At 46.2% G+C, this 20817-nt stretch overlaps 1 protein-coding gene and 1 pseudogene across 1 annotated transcript in view; both read left to right on the forward strand.

Annotated features, from left to right (window-relative positions):
* The window catches only part of ZFYVE27 (zinc finger FYVE-type containing 27), a 100344-nt gene that overhangs the window by 58216 nt on the left and 21311 nt on the right, over positions 1 to 20817 (forward strand). The gene's annotated exons all lie outside the window — the stretch shown is intronic.
* On the forward strand, positions 13598 to 17437 carry LOC113623279 (voltage-dependent anion-selective channel protein 1 pseudogene; annotated as a pseudogene).

Here is a 20817-nt window from a genome sequence, read left to right on the forward strand (position 1 = left end):
ATTGGCGGGACCTCATAAGGGGGGCCCGTCTGACCTTTGGGGCAGCAGATGCTACATCTGGCAGGGCTGATCCAAGCCCAAGGGCGCTGCCTCCTCTACCACAGGCTCTCAGCCCTTTCCTGCCCGAGATCCCTGTGAGGGGTGGCAATTAGGTGGACCATGGGGTGCTCAAACCAGTGAGATCTGATGGAGCCAGGGGAGGACGTGTGAGGCTCCAGAGTCATGCTGCCTAGATTCAAACCTGGTTCCCACACTTATTTAACTGTGTGACTCTGGGGGACTTCCCTGGCGTTGCGGTGGTTAGGGCTCTGTGCTTCCACTGCAGGGGGCACAGGTTTGATCCCTGGTCGGGGAGCTAAGATCCCGCATGCTGTGTGGTGCGACCAAAAAATAAGTAAATAAAAAATAAATTAAAAAAATTGTGTGACTTTGGATGAAAGCTTTTTTTCTTGTTTGTTCTCTCATCTGCAAAATGGAAATAATAATAGTTCATACCTCACAAGGTTGCCATCAGGCTTAAATAAGACAATATGGGTAGAACATGGAGAAGAGTGCCTGGCATATGGTAGGTACTCAGTAAGTGGTAGTCCCTGCTCCTCTGGGTGGAGCCCCACCTCTCTCTTAATTCCTGGCCAGGAGATTCTGATGCACACAATATAGCTTCCAGGTTTTAAGCAACTTGCCTGAGGTTCCAGAGTCAGCCAAACTTCATGTGCTCCATCACCCCGTGGTGAAGAGACATGCTCCCCAGAGGGAGTGGGGAGTGGACCAGCTGAGGCCACACAGCAAGCAGAGCCAAGCTGGGCTCCACTGAGCCCCCAGCTGCCCTCGGCTGTGCCCAGCACAGTTCTGGAGCTCAGAGAGCCACCTGCTTCCGTGCAGACAGAGATGCAGACGCAGGCTTGCATGCAGCCTTAGAGCACTGCCTTCAGCCTCATCTCAGAACCTGTGCTGGGAGTTGGAACTGCCCAGGCCACAGGCAGGGAGGTGTAGAGGGGCCCACGAAGGGCTCCCTTGAGTTAGCCAGCAGCTCAGGACCCGAGTTGCTTGTTGCTAGGGAAGGTGCGGGTATGAATGGAGTGGGTCTTGGAGGGGGGCAGGCAGGGCTGGGTCCTGAAAGCACACGGGAGGCCAACAGAGCCACGGCTCGGAGCACCTCTCCCCTGCTCTACAGCTCGCCATCCTGCCTGCCCTCTGTTCAGCGGCCCTGAGGTGTGGAGAGGGGCGTGAGGACTGTGCTGGGAGCCACGGGGCTTGAGGCAGATGTGTGGGTGTGAGGTCAGGACCCACGCGAGTGCGGTCCTGGGTGTGGCATTCAGTATCCCTGAGCTAACATAATAACTACGGCACTATTGTTATAGAGGTCCATGAATAATGAATATGCACTAGCAAGGAGAATAACTATTTTTAGTGCTTTAGTGTGTTTAGTGCTTCCTATGTGCCAGGCATCGGGCCATGTGCTATCTCTGACTGTCTCCTTTAATCCTCTAGTCTTATGAGGAAAGTACTGTCAGTTTTGTTTTCAAAGAGGAAACTGCACTGTGAAGGCCTAAGTGACTAGTTCAAGGTCATGTAGGAGGTAAAGCAGAGGCTTGGACTGCTTTCCGTTGTGTCAACTTGATGGGTTACACACTGGACGAAGATGCCACTTATTAGCTGGGAAACACTTTGTCTCTCTGGATTTCCTTTTGCTCATCAGCAAAATGGTTTTAGATACTTTTATACTGATTATGTCACAGGGTAGTGGTTAGAACTAATTGCATGAGGGATGTGATAAATATTCGTAAGTTCACTCATTATTCAATCAGCGATGATTTATTGAGCCCCAGTCTGGTGCTGGGCACCCTTCTAGGGACCAGAGATACAACAGTAAGCAGAATAGGCGAGGTCCTGCCTTGGTTCCCCTCGTGGGATCTAAACTCTAAAATGGGGGTGGGGTAGGGAGACATAACAAACCAGTCAATGAATGAACAAGTATGCTGATTTCTCATAGTTCTCGGTGCCATGAATTTTAAGACAGGTGATGGGATTCACTCTACTTCAGATGTGTTGGTAGAGAGGGGCCATCTGAACAGGTGACACTTGGAGTTGGAGCCCGTTGATGTAAATCACCAACCATGTAAAGAATGTTATTAAACAATACATTACTAAATAACCAAAGATCACTGAAGAAATCAAAGAGGAAACCAAAAAATACCTAGAGACAAATGACAATGAAAACATGATGATCCAAAACCTATGGGTTGCAGCAAAAACAGTTCTAAGGGGGAAGTTTATAGCAATATAATCCTACCTCAAGAAACAAGAAAAATCTCAAATAAACAATCTAACCTTACACCTAAAGGAACTAGAGAAAGAAGAACAAACAAAACCCAAAGTTAGGAGGAAAGAAATCATAAAGAACAGAGCAGAAATAAATGAAATAGAAACAAAGAAAACAATAGCAAAGATCAATAAAACTAAAAGCTGGTTCTTGGAGAAGATAAACAAAATTGATAAACCTTTAGCTAGACTCATCAAGAGAAAGAGGGAGAGGACTCAAATCAATAAAATTAGAAATGAAAAAGGAGAAGTTACAATGGACACCGCAGAAATATATCATAAGAGACTACTACAGCAACTCTATGCCAATAATATGGACAACCTGAAAGAAAGGGACAAATTTTTAGAAACGTATAACCATCCAAGACTGAACCAGGAAGAAATAGAAAATATGAACAGACCAATCACAAGTAATGAAATTGAAACTGTGATTAAAGATCTTCCAACAAACAAAAATCCAGGACCAGATGGCCTCACAGGTGAATTCTATCAAACATTTAGAAAAGAGCTAACACCTGTCCCTCTCAAACCCTTCCAAAAAATTGCAGAGAAAGGAACACTCCCAAACTCATTCTACTAGTCCACATCACCCTGATACCAAAACCAGACAAAGATACTACAAAAAAAGAAAATTACAGACCAGTATCACTGATGAATATAGATACAAAAATCCTCAACAAAATACTAGCAAACGGAATCCAAGAACACATTAAAAGGATCATACACCATGATCAAGTGGGATTTATCCCAGGAATGCAAGGATTCTTCAATATATGCAATAGATGCCGAAAAAGTTTTTGACAAAATTCAACACCCATTTATGATAAAAATTCTCCAGAAAATGGGCATAGAGGGAAGCTACCTCAACATAATAAAGGCCATATATGACAAACCCACAGCAAACATCATTCTCAATGGTGAAAAACTGAAAGCATTTCCTCTAAGATCAGGAGCAAGACAAGGATGTCCACTCTCACCACTATTATTCAACATAGTTTTGGAAGTCCTGGCCATGGCAATCAGAGAAGAAAAAGAAATAAAAGGAATACAAATTAGAAAAGAAGTAAAACTGTCACTGTTTGCAGAAGACATGATATTATACATAGAGAATCCTAAAGATCCCACCAGAAAACTGCTAGAGCTAATTAATGAATTTGGTAACGTTGCAGGATACAAAATTAATGCACAGAAATCTCTTGCATTCCTATACACTAATGATGAAAAGTCTGAAAGAGGAATTAAGGAAACACTCCCATTTACCATTGCAACAAAAAGAATAAAATACCTAGGAATAAACCTACCTAAGGAGGTAGAAGACCTGTACTCAGAAAACTATAAGACACTGATGAAAGAAATTAAAGATGATGCCAACAGATGGAGAGATATACCATGTTCTTGGATTGGAAGAATCAATATTGTGAAAATGACGATACTACCCAAAGCAATCTACAGATTCAATGCAATCCCTATCAAATTACCAATGGCATTTTTTACAGAACTAGAACAAAAAATCTTAAAATTTATATGGAGACACAAAAGACCTTGAATAGCCAAAGGAATCTTGAGGGAAAAAAAAGGAGCTGGAGGAATCAGACTCCCTGACTTCAAACTATACTACAAAGCTACAGTAATCAAGACAATATGGTACTGGCACAAAAACAGAAACATAGATCAATGGAACAAGATAGAAAACCCAGAGACAAACTCACGCACCTATGGTCAACTAATCTATAACAAAGGAGGCAAGGATATACAATGGAGAAAAGACAGTCTCTTCAATAAGTGGTGCTGGGAAAACTGGACAGCTACATGTAAAAGAATGAAATTAGAACACTCCCTAACACCATACATAAAAATAAACTCAAAATGGATTAGAGACCTAAATGTAAGACCGGACACTATAAAACTCTTAGAGGAAAACAGGAAGAACACTCTTTGACATAAATCATAGCAAGATCTTTTTTGATCCACCTCCTAGAGTAATGGAAATAAAAACAAACAAATGGGACCTACTGAAACTTAAAAGCTTTTGCACAGCAAAGGAGACTACAAACAAGACGAAAAGACAAACCTCAGAATGGGAGAAAATATTTACAAACAAATAAACGGACTCAGGATTAATCTCCAAAATATATAAACAGCTCATGCAGCTCAATATTAAAAAAACAAACAACCCAATCCAAAAAGTGGGCAGAAGACCTTAATAGACACTTCTCCAAAGAAGACATACAGATGGCCAAGAAGCACAGGAAAAGATGCTCAACATCAGTAATTATTAGAGAAGTGCAAATCAAAACTACAATGAGGTTTTACCTCACACCAGTTAGAATGGGCATCATCAGAAAATCTACAAACAGCAAAAGCTGAGGGTGTGGAGAAAAGGGAACCATCTTGCACTGTTGGTGGGAATGTAAATTGATACAGCCACTATGGAGAACAGTATGGAGTTTCCTTAAAAAACTAAAAATAGAATTACCATGTGACACAGCAATCCCACTACTGGGCATATACCCTGAGAAAACCATAATTAAAAAAGACACATGCAACCCAATGTTCATTGCAGCACTATTTACAATAGCTAGGTCATGGAAGCAACCTAAATGCCCATTGACAGACGAATGGATAAATAAGATGTGGTACATATATACAATGGAATATTACTCAGCCATAAAAAGGAACGAAATTGGGTCATTTGCAGAGATGTGGGTGGACCTAGAGACTGTCATACAGAGTGAAGTAAGTCAGAAAGAGAAAAACAAACATCGTATATTAACACGTATATGTGGAATCTAGAAAAATGGTACAGATGAAGCAGTTTGCAAGGAAGAAATAGAGACACGGATGTAGAGAACAAACGTATGGATACCAAGGGGGGAAAGCGGTGGTGGTGGTGGGATGAATTGGGAACTTGAGATTGACATGTATACACTAATATGTATAAAATGGATAATTAATAAAAAAATTTAAAAAGTACCATTTCCATGTCTGCTTTTTGGAAAAGAGAAAAAAATAAAATAAAAAACAACCCTACTAGAGTACAAATGTAAGCCAATCATGGAATGAAAAGAGAAGATGCTGTAAAATGATGTTCCTGGGCAGTGAATTTGTTTTCACCTTTTAGAAATTAACTTTTATCAAAATGATTTATGCACATGGTTTCAAAAACCACATAGCAGTTCAACCCTTCTATGGCAATAGCACTGGTTAAACCCCATTTTCCACCAGCCCTACATGGGGTGCAAAAAAAAAAAAAATGTCACCCATGAGGGGTAGCGAGGAAGTTCTGGCTGGTGGCTGGAGCGCCGTAAGTGGAGGGGGGGAGCAGTGTGAGGGGAGCCGGGGGTCAGGCAGAGGCTGGCTGTGGGAGCCCTGTGGGCACTGGCAGGGAGCTTGGATTTTACTCTCATGGTAATGGGAACCCGGCTGGCTGTTGATACAGTTCAATGGCTTGATGATGTTGGGCTGACATTCTGCCACTCTTCAACCTGTCCCCACTGGTTGTAAGTGGCTGCGGCCACTCCAGGCATCACATCTACATACAAGGCAGATTCTGCTTACTACTTCTTTTCTTTTAATGTGGGCCTTTTTTTTTTTTTTTAGTCTTTATTGAATTTGTTACAATATTGCTTCTGGTTTTTTTTTTTTTTTATGTTTTGGCTTTTTGGCTACCGGGCACGTGGGGGATCTTAGCTCCCCGATGAGGGATCGAAACCCGCACCCCTTACACTGGAAGGCTAAGTCCTAACCACAGGACCGCCAGGGAAGTCCCATGATTTTGCTTACTTCTGACTAATCAGAATGGTTCTTAGCTGCAAGGGAGACTAGAAAAGGAGTCTGGTATAGGAATGAGTTTCTCCGACCCAAGACTGGAGGCAGGAAGGAGAGCTGGGGCTTGAGGTGGGGCGTGGTCTGCTGCACAGGTGCTTGTCTGTCACACACGGGCATAGGATGGTCTGGGCTGGGCCTGAGGTTCTGCATCTCAAACGAGCTCTCCAGAGATGCTGATGTGGCTGGTCTGTCGCCCACACTTCCAGGAGCATATGGGTAGACACCACTGGAGATCTTTAAAAATTATTTATTTATTTATTTATTTATGGCTGTGTTGGGTCTTCATTGCTGTGCGCAGGCTTTCTCTAGTTGCGGCGAGTGGGGGGCTACTCTTTGTTGTGGTGCGCGGGCTTCTCATTGTAGTGGCTTCTCTTGTTGCGGAGCATGGGCTCTAGGGCGCGTGGGCTTCAGTAGCTGTGACATGTGGGCTCAGTAGCTGTGGCGCACGGGCTCTCGAGTGCAGGCTCAGTAGTTGTGGTGCACGGGCTTAGTTGCTCCGCGGCATGTGGGATCTTCCCGGACCAGGGCTTGAACGCGTGTCTCCTGTATTAGCAGGTGGATTCTTAACCACAGCACCACCAGGGAAGCCCCACTGGAGAGTTTTAAGTAAGAGAGTAGTTACTTGATTTCTGTGGTTCTGTGGAGAATGCCGTGTAGGGGACAAGCTGGGACACTGGGAGGCTAGTTAAGAAGCCAAAAATCATGGTCACTTGGGTTAAGGTGGTGGCAGGGGATATGACTCTGGTGGGTGTTTACATTTTTTTTAATTTAGGAAATTGTGGTAAAAATACCCTTAAATTTTATTATTTTAACCATTTTTAAGTGTACAACTCAGTGGTATTATATATATTCCCAATGTTGTGCAACCATCACCACCATCCACTTCCAGAACATTCTCATCATTTCAAACAGAGACTCTGTACCCATTAAATAATAACTCCCCATTCCTCCCCCTGTCGCAGTCTCTGGTAACCTCTATTTTCCTTTCTGTTTCTATGTATTTGACTGTTCTCGGATAATTCATATAAGTAGAATCATATATTAGTTGTCGTTTTGCATCTGGCTTATTTCAGTTAGCATAATGTCTTCAAGGCTCATCCACATTGTAGCTTGTATTAGAACTTCATTCCTTTTTACAGTTAAATAATATTCCATCCTATAGATATTATGCATTTTGTTCATTCATTCATCTGTTGGTGGGTATCTGGGTCATTTCCACCTTTTGTCTATTGTGAAGAATGCTGCAACACACACGGGTGTGCAAGTATCTGTTGGAGTCCAGTGGTTGGTTTTGAGATATGTTTTGGAGCCAGACCATCAGAACTTGCTGATAGTAGGAAGGAAAGGCAGGGATAGAATTAAGAATGACTCCTGGTTGATGGTGTCATTTACAAAGATGGGGAAGAAGTTGTAGAGTGCTCTGCAAACATCGGGTAGTATCATTATTTTATTTAGAATTGTTCTGAGGGGTTATCAGCTATGAAATTGCCAGTAAAGGAACCAAAGCATCACTTTTGTAAGACAGACATCTAGGGCCTGGGAACTTAAATCAGGACTTGGCAAACGATGGCCCACAGACCAAATCCAGCCCACCACCTGGTCTTATATAAGAGCTAAGAGAGCTAAGGATAGGTTTCACAGTTTTAAATATAAATGTGAAAAAAGACCATGTAGCCCTTTAGCTGACAGTTGTTCAATTTTGCCTCTTGGCTTGCATAGCCTAAAATATTTACTGTCTGGCCCTTTACAGAAGAAGTTTGCCGACCCCTGGCCTAAATTAACTGGTTTGGCTCAGATTGAAGAGATGTGCTCAGTGGAAATAAAAAAGCAAAGCAAAACCAAATTCCCCCTCACCCCTGCTGACCTACTTCTGCAGTTTGTTTTTTTCCTTTCCCAAGAGTATGTGCTGATTGTACATACAGTAAATCATCCCACCACTCCGAGTTCCGCCCTCTGCAGGTCACTGCAGTTACCAGCTGCAGTCAGTTGTGACCCTGAAGCTGATTAATGCCAGCGCAGTGCTGTTTATCAGGAACAAGTGATTTATTTTAGCATCCAAATTTTAAATGGTGTCTATGCTTCCCAGGAAGCTGTCTGGTTTAGAAAATTGCCTATAATAAATGCATGCAATAAATCCATTGTTTTGAACCTGAAGAAAGATATTCAAGTTTTATAAGAGAGAATCAGTTTCTCCTCATCTTCACCAAATACGTGTTGTGTACGTAAATAATTTAAAACAATGGTTTGAATGGGTGCTAAATTACCAGCTTTCCAAAATGCAATCACGGCTCTTATTTTTCCAATTAATCATGGAAAAAAATCCATTTGCTGGTGTGTCCCTAGTGAGGCCTCCTAAAATATCCAAGATTCCATGGTGTTTACTCAGTCCAATGCGTTCGGTCGAGCCTTGAAGTGCTACATGGGAAGACGTCTGGAGAGGGTGACCTGTCCACTCATGGGCCCCAGCTTTCAGGGTTTTAACTGTCGGCCCCAGTCCCGGATGGTCCTGCACTTCCTCACCTGATTGCTCAGGGATGCTGTGGCCTGGCTCTCGGGGAGTTTGGGGCTGCTCATTCTTGAGCTCCCGAAGTTTTAATTCTTTCAGTTCAGGTTCACTCAGTGCCCGAGGGGCTGGGTCCTAAGAAGGAGTCAGCTTCAGCCCCAAGCTGTGCCCCTTTTTTGACGTCAGAGCCCAGCATTAGGAGTAGATGCAGGGCATGCACAGGCCCCCACCCTTTGGAGACCGTGCTGTGTTTTCTAGCAAGTTGCTCTCAGCCAACATCAAACCTCTTCACCGGAGAGCTTCCCACAACATCCCTCTTTGAGGGTGCAGGGCTTGCGCCGGAGACTTTTGTGGCCCTTTGCAAATTTAGCCCCCTGTTCCTCAGTACTCACTTCTGCATACCAAGGGAGATTGGGAGCAGTGGTCTTTGGCCGGTTGTGGGAAGTTCTGGGCAATGAATGTCTACTTGCCTCAGCGTTGCATAAGCAAGAGGGTCTCCTGGGACTCTGCCCTCCACTGAGAATATTGGTCCAGGGACGATTTGCTGGTTCACTTGGTGGAAGTGGCTGGCAGCTTCTGTCTTGCAAAGTTCATTCGTTCATTCAACAAATGTTTACACTGCATCTCTTACATGCTGGCTACTGTCCTAGGCGCTGGGGACACACCAGTGAGCAAAACAGACAAAGCTCCCTGCCCTCATGAGGCTATATGGGCATGCATTCAGTTCTGCTCTAGAGTGCAGCATGGTGATGGGGGGCCCAGAGGTGGGAGGAAAGATTTCTGTGTGCCTGTGTGTCCAGGTCGCTGGGAAAGGCTTCACATGAGAAGAGATATTGGCTGGGGTCTTGAATGCTGAGTGGGATTCGCCGGACCACACAGCGGAACAGAACTGGGGAACAGAATTCCCCGTTTTTTGCAAATAAATCAGCTCCAGGAGGAGCCACTCAGAGGAAAAGGTACCTGTAGGCTAGGCTGGGGCCACTGAGGGACTTTGAGTGCTGTGCCAGAGGGTGTAGACTCTGCATTTGTAGCCTCATTTTCAGGGTCCCCAGCAGCGAGCAACTCTAGGGGAGCCTTTCACAGGGACTTCAAGATGAGTGGCTCCCCCTACAGTTGGGTCCTGCCACTCTTCCCTTCCACTCTTCCGTGGTCATGGTCCCCCCCAAGTCTCCAGCCAAGGGCTGGCTGGGTGGGTGCCTTTTGGAGTGCACCCTGATATGCTATCTTATCCCCGGCCTTTCTAGCGATCACATTGAATAACTTGTCTCCTCCCTAGGCGCCTGTGTGCCACACCTCCTGATTTAGGACCAGAATGCATTAGCACCTGTTTTGTTTTCTCTCTGAGTACTGTCAAGGCGCCAGGTTCTCTGTGCCTATCTTTCTCAGCATAAAGTTCTCCTTTGGATACAGTGATTTTAACTGTGGGCTTAGCCCCACCTTGGGGCTCTGAGACAGCAGCAGTTGGAAGTTTGGGCCAGGTGTCCTCAAGTTTGGTCCTTGGAGCCTGCATCATCCTGCTGGAATGCAGAATCTCCTCAGATCTACTGAACTGGAATCTCCAGGGTGGGGTCTCGGTCAGCTTTTTGGACATGCCCCCCCAAGTTGTTCTTATGCATGTAAGAGAAATGCTCCTTAACATTCTGGGGAGCTGGGGCTAGGTTTCCTTGATTGGATTTCATGCATTTAGCACCCAGAGACAGTGGGACCTTGGCTCAGCTGGCCTCTGCCTGGTACTGCCGGGTCTCCTGAGTTACTACCCTCGAGGCTGCTGTTCCTGGTGGAGAGGGTGAATCTTTCTTCCTTAAAGCTGCATCTCCCTCTCTGGGATTTCCACCCTCTGGATCACACCAAGCAAGCTGAATGCTTCTCCCAGATGCCTCTCTTCAGACATCTGAAGGCTGCTGTCATGTCAAGATCCTTGGTGTTTTGGACCAGTCTTTCTTATTTATTTATTTATTTATTTATTTGGTTGTGTGGGGTCTTAGTTGCTACAGGCGGTCTCCTTAGTTGCGGCTTGCCAGCTCCTTAGTTGCGGCGTTCCAACTCTTAGTTGCGGCATGTGGGATCTAGTTCCCTGACCAGGGATCAAACCTGGGCCCCCTGCATTGGGAGCGCAGAGTCTTATCCACTGCGCCACCAGGGAAGTCCCTTGGACCAGTCTTTATTGTGATCTCTAGACTCGCTGCTCTCCTGCGTGCTCTCTTGAATGATGACTGTGTGCTCTGAACTTTCTCTGTATTCTCATTTTCTCTTCCCAACATCCTGATAAGTTTGCCTTTATTATCCCCATTTCACAGGTGAGGAAATATAGGCCCAAAGAGGCCAAGAAACTTTCCTAAGGTTACATGACTAGTTTGTGCCAGAACTAGGATTTGAACCCAAAGGCAACTAGAACACCAAAAACCAGAGCTCTGTTACGATCCCCATTTTACAGATGGGGAAATGGAGGGATCTGCCTAAATCACACAGCAGCAAGTGGTAGAGCTGCGCTATGACCCGAGAGCCTGCATTCTTCATCATTATGCCCAAGCCTGCCTTCCCACACAATCATCATGCCTGTATCAGAACCTCCGCTGCTTAACACAGGGGATGATGGGCACTTAGGAAGCCGCCCAGAGAAACGCTGGTTAATATAATTATTGAAATTATTCTTAGAGCTTGACACTGCTCACACGTTATACAACATTATGTATTATATATATTTTATATACATTTATATATTTATGGACAAATATATATTATGTCAAAGGAAATACATTTCCAAACTTGAAATAACTATAAGATAACTGAAATTGCTACTGTTGGGTGGAGGAGGGTATTTCAAACCATCTCTGGGAGTGACGGATACTGTTCAATACACCCAGTGCTTACTGAGCACCTATCACGTGCCTAGAAGGAGAGGCCCCTGTGTCAGACCTACGGCTGTTTACTCACAGTCAAACCCCTTCCTTGCAGCCTGACTCAGATTTGGTTCAGGTACTGGGCGGCCATGTGTGCTTCATAACCCCTTCCCCAGCCCCAAAGGCCAAATGTTAATAAGCCCAAACCAGCCATTCTTACCCCTGACAGAATGTTAGCATCACCCAGAGAGGTTTTAAAAGTGAGGAGAGCTCCAGACCACAGTTATGTCAGACACTGTCAAGGTGTGTGTGTGGGCCCCCCAGGTGCACTCAGGGCCAGGTCTAAAGCAGTCATGATCATTCCAGTCTTCTTGCTAGCGGTTGTCTTAGGTCTGGGTGTGGGATACAATGCTGGCCAATGAGACATCAGGAGAAGGGTGTGTGGGGGGATGTAAAGGGAGAAACTCTCTGCTCTTAATACTTCACTTCTGATGCTTCTGGTCACCCAATATGTGAGGGCTTTTCCTACACCAAGCAATTCTGTGACACCAGCTGGGTGTTGTCCAATTCAGTTCAGTTCTGGTACTATCTACCTGGAGTTAGCATCAGATTCCACAGGTTAAGGGCTCAGTCCCATGAGAGTGTCCCTCTCCTCCCAACCCCAACTTCGGACACCAACTGCAAGTCCAGGTTGTTACCTGTGCTTCTAACTCACTCTCTGTAAGTTGCACGTTCCCATGACTCTCTCCTTGAGTTCAATTAATTGCCTAGAATGGCTCACAGAACTCAGGAAAAGTTTACTTATGAGATCACCAGTTTAATATAAAAGGATACAACTCAAGAACAGCCAGGTGGAAGAGAAGCATAGGGCGAGGTGTCGGGGAAGGGACGCCCTCTGGGTGTGCCACCCTCCCAGCACCTCTACATGTTCACCACCTAGAAGTTCTCTGAGCCCCTTCAGTTAGGGCATTTTTAAATGGAGGCCTCATCACATAGACGTGATTGATTAAACCATCAGCCACTGGCGATTGAACTCAGTCCCCAGCTCCTCTCCCCTCCCAGGAGGCTGAGTTTGGGGACCGAAAGTTCCACATCTCTAATCACATGATTGCTTCCCCTTGGCAACCAGCCCCCATCCTGTGGTTGCTGATCTAGGGGTTTTCCAAAAATTCACATAAATTCAGGTGTGGTTGAAAGGACCTTGTTATGAATAACAAAAGATCCTCTTTTCACCTTATGGCTCTTATCACTTAGGAAATTCTTAGGGTATAATGAGCTCTGTGCCAGGAACAGGGATGAAGACCAAATATATATTTTTTGCTGTAAATCACAATATCACGGGGGAGCACCAGGGCACATTTTAATGGCTCTCCAGACAAGGGATACAAGGGTCGCTTCCTGTCTTTGGATGATATGGTGTGAGCATGGACTGCTTGTCACTGTTGCAGGCCTCTTATGACCATGTGGATAAAGTCAAGAGAATACCAGGGGGACTTCCCTGGGGGTGCAGTGGTTAAGAGTCTGCCTGCCAATTCAGGGGACACGGGTTCGAACCCTGGTCCGGGAAGATCCCACATGCTGTGGAGCAACTAAGCCGCGAGCCACAACTACTGAGCCCGACTGCTGCAACTACTGAAGCCTGCGTGTCTAGAGCCCATGCTCCACAACAAGACAAGCCACCGCAATGAGAAGCCTGTGCACGGCAACAAAGAGTAGCCCTCACTCGCCGCAACTAGAGAAAGCCCGCACGCAGCAATGAAGACCCAACGCAGCTAAAAAAAAGAGAGGGGCTTCCCTGGTGGCACAGTGGTTAAGAATCTGCCTGCCAATGCAGGGGACATGGGTTCGAGCCCTGTTCTGGGAAGATCCCACATGCCGCGGAGCAACTAAGCCCGTGCGCCACAACTATGGAGCCTGCACTCTAGAGCCCGCGAGCCACAACTACTGAGCCCACGTGCCACAACTACTGAAGCCTGCACACCTAGAGCCCACGCTCTGCAACAAGAGAAGCCACCACAATGAGAAGCCTGCACACAGCAATGAAGAGCGGCCCCTGCTCGCAACTACAGAAAGCGCATGCACAGCAATGAAGACCCAACACAGCCAAAAACAAAATAAATAAATAAATAAATCTTAAAAAAAAAAAAAAAAAGGAAAACAGGGGAAGCCAACCCAAAACCCGTGTTTTTGTCCAGCCACTAAATTAACATGATCTGGAAGACGCTTGCCTCCAGGCTAACTCTTGTATGAGATAATAAGTGACCTTATTATGGGAGCTACTTTAGTTGGGCATTCTGTTACTTGCAGCTAGCAGCATTCCTAGTTGTTATGGTCCCTAAAGAGCTTACAGGGCTACTGGGGGGGACAGGGCAGGGAGCACACTCAGGGAACATTTGGTCACCGTATGGCAGCAATAAGTAACTCAGCACCAAGCAGGCTGTTACAAGCACTGCAATGTGGGAAAGAAGGACAGGATTGATGGGAACTGCCAGGTTTGGGAAGAGTTCATGGAGAAGGAGGCGGGAAGGTGGCGAGTGGGTAGACTTGAGATTACAGAGGTGAGTCCGAACTTGGGCTTTGAAACCTGCCTCTACGGCTCACCAGCAGGGAGACTTTAGAGACCAAGAGTGACTTTACCTCTCTCGGCCTCAGTTTCTCAGCTCTTAAGTGGGGATGATAATAGGGCCTAAATCATGGGGTTTTGTGAGGATTTGAAAAGACACTTAGTACTGTGTGTGGCCCACGGCAGGCTCCCAAGTGAAAGCCATTGTGATGACTATTCCTGAGGCATGAGTCACTGTCAGAACCCTGGTTGCAGCCACACTCCTGCCACCAGTTCTGAACCAGCCAAAGCGCTTTCCTCCCTCTGCAGGTCTGGGCTCCCCTGCCGCACGTGGGGATGAAGAAGAAACTTGCCAGCAAAGCAGCTCTTTCTTCAGGGATGCTTCTATTTCTTTTTGCTTGTGCTGTGCCTTTGTTCTCCATGGTCTGGATTTCAGGGCTCGGCTCTTCCCCTGAGCCCAGATTTCCCCCTTCACACAGATCCTGAATTGGTCTCCAGGCCTGTGGCTTTTTTCTGGCCATGAATTTGGACTCCTTTGTCTTGCAGATCTATTAATTTTTTTTCTTAATTTAATTTTAATTAATTAATTTATTTGGGCTGTACCAGTTCTTGGTTGTGGCGTGCATGTGGGATCTAGTTCCCTGACCAGGGACTGAACCCGGGCCCCCTGCGTCGGGAGCACAGACTCTTACCCACTGGACCACCAGGGAAGTCCCTGTCTTGCAGATCTGGAGGTATCCCTTCTGACCTGCCCCAGTTGGCTGCCCTGAGGATAAAGCCTCCCTGCTGATGAACTGGCTCACAGGTTGCTGTGAGCCTCCAACTTCTCCCCCAGAATACCCCTGACAACAGAGGAGTGTGAACACTGTTTGAGTCCGCCATAGTGAGAAATGTATCTGAAGCCTCATGTCTGATCTTCAATTCATGTGGATTTTGCAGCTTACTTCCTGACTTTAACAGGTCATTTATAGTAGAAAAAGTTTACAATAACTAACCATTAGGAAAGAATACAAAGAACTTCCATAGCTGCCCTATTAATTAATGCATGGACTACAGTTGCAATGAGTCTAGCTGTTTTTTAGTTTTGAACTGAATTAAAAAGAGAGAAGGTCAGCTTCTTTCCTCTGTCCAAGGTTACAATATGTCAAAACCCCAGACCCCTGTAACTCTGTGGTTGTGAAAGGCAACAGTTCTTCGTGCACTAGCTTTGGGTAATCACCGATGAGAGACACCTGGAGTACCATCAAAGCCATGGGCCGGTGTAGCAGGTTCAGGCTTCTGTTGATGGTAGGCCACGTAGCCCAGGAAACGCCAAGAAATTGTTCCTTGGCCTGGTGATGCCATTGAGCTTTGCTTCTTGCTGCCTTCCAGGTCCTTGTCTGGCCTGCCCCTGCTTCTTATCAGGTCTCATCCATGTGACTTGAATTCTGCAACTGGTGTCTGTCTGCCTCTGCCCTTTGTGTCAGATAGGTTACGTGTAACAAAAGACCTAAACAGACTGTGGCTAAATCATTATGACACTGAATTATCTCAATATGAAGTCTGGATTTCTTCCTGGAGGATTCACAACTCATGGAGCATGATTCCTAGATGTCTGGCCATTAGGACAGAAAACAGCGTTTGCCAAGGTGTGCAACCTGCAAAGAGGGGTGCAGAAGATGGCTGTGCCTCTCACGTATGCTGATCTTGGCAAATCTGCCAGGGATGTCTTCACCAAGGGCTATGGGTTTGGCTTAACAAAACTTGATTTGAAAACAAAATCTGAGAATGGACTGGAATTTACAAGCTCAGGTTCAGCCGACACCGAGACCACCAAAGTGACGGACAGTCTGGAAACCAAGTACAGATGGACCGAATATGGTCTGACGTTTACGGAGAAATGGAACACTAACAACACACTAGGCGTGGAGATTACTGTGGAAGATCAGTTTGCACGTGGCCTGAAGCTGACCTTCAATTCATCCTTCTCTCCAAACACTGGGGAAAAAAAAATGCTAAAATCAAGACAGGGTACAAGCGGGAACATATCAACCTGGGCTGTGGTGTGGATTTCGACATTGCCGGCCCTTCCATCTGGGGTCCTCTGGTGCTGGGTTATGAGGGCTGGCTGGCTGGCTACCAGATGAATTTTGAGACTGCAAAGTCTTGAGTGACCCAGAGCAATTTTGCAGTTGGCTACAAGACCGATGAGTTCCAGCTTCACACTAATATAAATGATGGGACAGAGTTTGGTGGCTCCATTTATCAGAAGGTGAACAAGAAGTTGGAGACTGCTGTTAATCTAGCCTGGACAGCGGGAGACAGTAACATTCGCTTCAGAATAGCAGCCAATTTCCAGATCGACCCTGACGCCTGCTTCTTGGCTAAAGTGAACAACTCCAGCCTCATAGGGTTAGGGTACTCAGACCCTAAAGCCAGGTATCAAACTGACACTGTCAGCTCTGCTGGATGGCAAGAATGTCAACGCTGGTGGCCACAAGCTTGGTCTAGGACTGGAGTTTCAAGCATAAATGAATACTGTACAATCGTTTAATATTAAACTATTTTTCAGCATAGCTACCTTCAGAATTTAGTGTACCTTTTAATGTTGTATGTCTGGGATGCAAGTATCGCTAAATATCATGCTAGACTTCCAGGTTAAAGATGATTCAGCTGTAGGGTGTTACCCTTTCAGAGGTACAGAAGAAACCCAATTTCAAAAAAGGTCCTTTCAGCTGTAGACTTGAGGGGGAGCTTGCTGGCCCCTCTAGAGATGTCAGGCTCCTTTTTTACCTAGAAATGGCTGCAAGTGGAAGTTGATAATTTGCAGGCATTTTGTAATTTGTAAATTCTTATTGAGTAAATGAATGAAATTGTGACTTCCTGAGAATTGAACCTTGGTTTCCTATCCTGATTGAGGAGAGGCTGTTGGATGGTGTACACAAACTCATCTGAAAGGGACTTTTTTAGGCAGGGACTTTTCCCACCCCAATCCGTCACCTCTTTTACACCAAAAGTAGTCTGCAGGGTGTGGTAGCTGTTTCTTCTGTGCCATTTTGGGGTGGAGAAGGTGGATGTGATGAAGCCAATAATTCAGGACTTAATTGTGTTTTTTCTCATGTTGTGTTTTTTTTGCCCTTGCACCAGAGTATGAAATAGCTTCTAAGAGCTCCAGGTGCAAGCTGGGAGGAGTCTGTGTGACTGTAATCACATGGTGACAACACTCAGAATCTGAATTGAACTTCTCTTGTATTCTCGCCACTCAGTTTATTTTTTAGCAGTTTAATGGGTACATTTTAGAGTCTTCCATTTTGTGTGGAATTAGTTCCTCCCCTTCAAATGCTGTAATTAACATCACTTAAAATAAAACTTGAATAAAATATTGAAACCTTAAAAAAAAAATGAAGTCTGATCCAGAGTTGATGAGCAGCTCAAAAATGTCAGCAAGGACCAGGCGCTATTGATCTCTCTGTTCAGCCATATTCACTGTGCTTGCTTTTCTTAAGCTTATTACCTTTTGATGGCAAGATGGCTGCCACAGCTCCAGCCATCATGTCCTCACACAAGCACATTCCTGGCAGGAAGGAGGAGGAAGGGGTAGTTTCTCCCATTAAGGGGTAGTTTCTAACTCTTTAATCAGGAAGCAAGAAGCCTTTCAGCAGATTTGTCTTTATGTCTCATTGGCTAGAATGGTATCCTGACTACAAAGGAAACCGGGAAAGTGAGAATCTAGGAAAAGCAAATGAAATTACTGTGTTGGCTTTAGCCTAATCATGATTCATCTCCTGGGGCTAGAAAAAAACCAGGGTCTGTGGTGAGGAGAAGGGGCAGATGGCCTTAGGGTAACACTAACAGTATCCTCCAGTCTTTCTAATTTCCCGTGTCACCATCAACCTACTGGCTCAAACTGTCTGGTCCACCCCCTGCCTGTCTGAGGAGAAAGAATGGAACACCTCCATTGGGGTTTGTTATTAAATCTGTCAAAGGGAAGAGATGTCCTCTTTCAACAAATCTCATAGAATTGCACTCTTTGCCAGGCCTGAGCAAGACAGAGATAGCTCTCACCTCAACACATCTCAAGACTGCTGACTCTTGAGAACAGAGATTTTTCTTAAGAAAAAGCTGATCATTAATTAGCTCTCCCACACAATTATTCCCCAAATTAAGTTTGGGTACAGTGACTATCTCTAATTGGCTATTGTTATAGACAGAGAATCCACACGTCTGCATTGCTTTCAAATGCAGCATGGTCTAGGAGGGGCATGTGCAGAAGCAAGGGCACAGACCTGGTAACTCCTGCCAAGATTTGAGTCTTGGCATGGCCAATGTGACCTTGGGCAAGTCCTTGAACTTCCCGGGGCCTCTGTTTGTTCCACTCTAAGTCTGAGACCTAACAGCCACCCCCAGGGTTGCGGTGAGGATGAACTGGGACAACTGAAGCCAAAGGACTTGAAAGGGAGAAGGCTGTGGTACTCTAAAGCTGCAGTCACTTCTTGCCTTCACCATGAGCACATTTTCAATTACGTATTTGCACTTGAAATTGGCCACCTGCTGGCTGACTAACTTAGAAATCAGTTCCATGGCTCATTTGGGAGCAAGGCTCTTACACCTCGTTGGCCTTCTTGCCTCTTTTTAAGCTTGTCCCAAAGAGCTGGTGCCAGTCTCCAGCTTCTTGATTTGTGGGTATCTGTGAGAGGCTTTTCCCCTCTTTTCTTCCATTGCTTTTTTCTTTTATTGTTGAGGTAAAATTTATATGCAGTAAAGTCCACAAACCTTTATATATATATATATATATATATATATATATATATATATATATATATGTATTTTTTTTTTTTGCCATATGCGGGCCTCCAGCTGCTGTGGCCTCTCCCACCGCGGAGCACAGACTCCGGACGCACAGGCCCAGCGGCCACGGCCCACGCCGTGGCATGTGGGATCCTCCCGGACCAGGGCACAAACCCGCGTCCCCTGCATGGGCAGGCTGACTCTCAACCACTGCGCCACCAGGGAAGCCCTATATATTTTTTTAATGTTTTTAGCTGTGTTGGGTCTTCGTTGCGGTGCGCAAGTTTTTCATTTTGCGGTGGCATCTCTTGTTGCGGAGCACGGGCTCCAGGCACGCAGGCTTCAGTAGTTGCAGCGCATGGGCTCTAGAGCGCAGGCTCAGTAGTTGTGGCGCACGAGCTTAGTTGCTTCGCGGCATGTGGGATCTTCCCAGACCAGGGCTCAAACCCGTGTCGCCTGCATTGGTAGGCGGATTCTTAACCGTTAGTTCTTAACTGCGCCACCAGGGCAGTCCAAAGTCCACAAATCTTTAAATGTACTATGTAGGTTATGTGTTTTTCTGTATGTATACACCTGTGTAAGTACCATCCAGAGCAAGATACAGAACATTTCCATCACTTCAGAAGGCTTCCTCGTCCCCTCGCCATCAGTACCCCACCCTGCCTTACTCCCCACCTGCTGCTTCATCAATGCAGCTTGTCCTCACATCACTTAGTAACTCTTCTTGAACTTCCTATGAAGTGGCACCGTATACCCTGTATCTCACATAGTTCTTGCAATACCTTCTCTTCTATTTTCCTTTTTCTGATCAGTTTTAGGCAGCCCGTCAGCCCCTCTTCCTGATGGGCAGAGCTCCTCCCTTCTGGCACGTTACTCCTGACATTCTGATTTCATCTGCTGAGATGGGCAGAGCCCTCAGACATGCCTCCCCTGTCAGGGGATGTCCAGGACATGTGGATACTTCCAGAGACCCGCAGGCTGGGCTTTTTCTCCCTCTTGCTTCTCCCAGGGGCAGCTGTGAGGCTTTGTCCGCTCTTGCCATTGCTCTCAGAGGAGATGGGCCTGGGCTGGGGGCTGGAACCCCTGGGCAAAGATTTCTGAGGAGTGGCCTGAAGTGAAGACAAGCTGGGGACAAGCTGGGTCCAGGTCCTTGCAGGAGGCGTGAGAGGCTGGGGGCCTTTAGCGAGGGAGTGGATAAAACTGGAGACCCAAGAGAGGTCTGCACCACAGGGGATGCTCATGGAACATCCAGGGGTGCTGGATGTGAGTGAATTACCAGGTGTGAGTGAATTAGACATCAGCCCAGGCTTCCTCTGCCAGGGAGCCGGGAAGGGGCTCTCAGACAGGCCCCACCTCTGCTGGCCAGCACGGCTGACCTTAGGTGTGATGGGGCAGGAAGTCCCTTTTGACCTGCCTGTCCCATCTTGCCTTCACTTATTTGCTCCTGTAACAGCATTTGCTGGGAACCCCCTAGGCATGCTGGGCAGTGAGCTAGCACCGAGGGCACAGGGGTGAACACAAGGTCTCTCAACCCAAGGAGCTCACTGTCTAGACCAGGCTGCAAACGGCTGGCCCACTTCCATCAGATTTGACCCTCAGACGTGCTTGCTTCCACCCCCATAGTTTAAAAATTGGAAAACCGTCCATAAAAACCTGATTTCTGGCTTCTTTCAACAAATCAGAAGATCTGGCAACCATGGTTTGCATACCTACAGCTGGTGGGCTGGGAAGTGGCTGCTCCCCTCTGCACCCTCCCAGATGGGCATGCTCGCGCCAGTGTGCTGAAGTCCCCACCACTCCCTACGGTGCTGTGCCTTTTTGTCCTTTTCTCTCACCACTTCCCTGCCTGGCTCCTGTAGACATCTAATTTCGACAGGAGGAGTTAGTGCAGGCTTCACAGAGGAGGGCAATGCGTCTTGATCTCCTGGGAGCGCGTGTCCCCCTCCAAGTCTTCTCTGTATCCTACTCCTCAGGGTGAGTGATTTCATCAGATC

The sequence above is a fragment of the Aethalodelphis obliquidens genome, unplaced genomic scaffold, assembly GCF_003676395.1.
Source record: "Aethalodelphis obliquidens isolate GAN/ISIS:26980383/991018 unplaced genomic scaffold, ASM367639v1 scaffold11, whole genome shotgun sequence".
Classification (NCBI taxonomy): domain Eukaryota; kingdom Metazoa; phylum Chordata; class Mammalia; order Artiodactyla; family Delphinidae; genus Aethalodelphis; species Aethalodelphis obliquidens.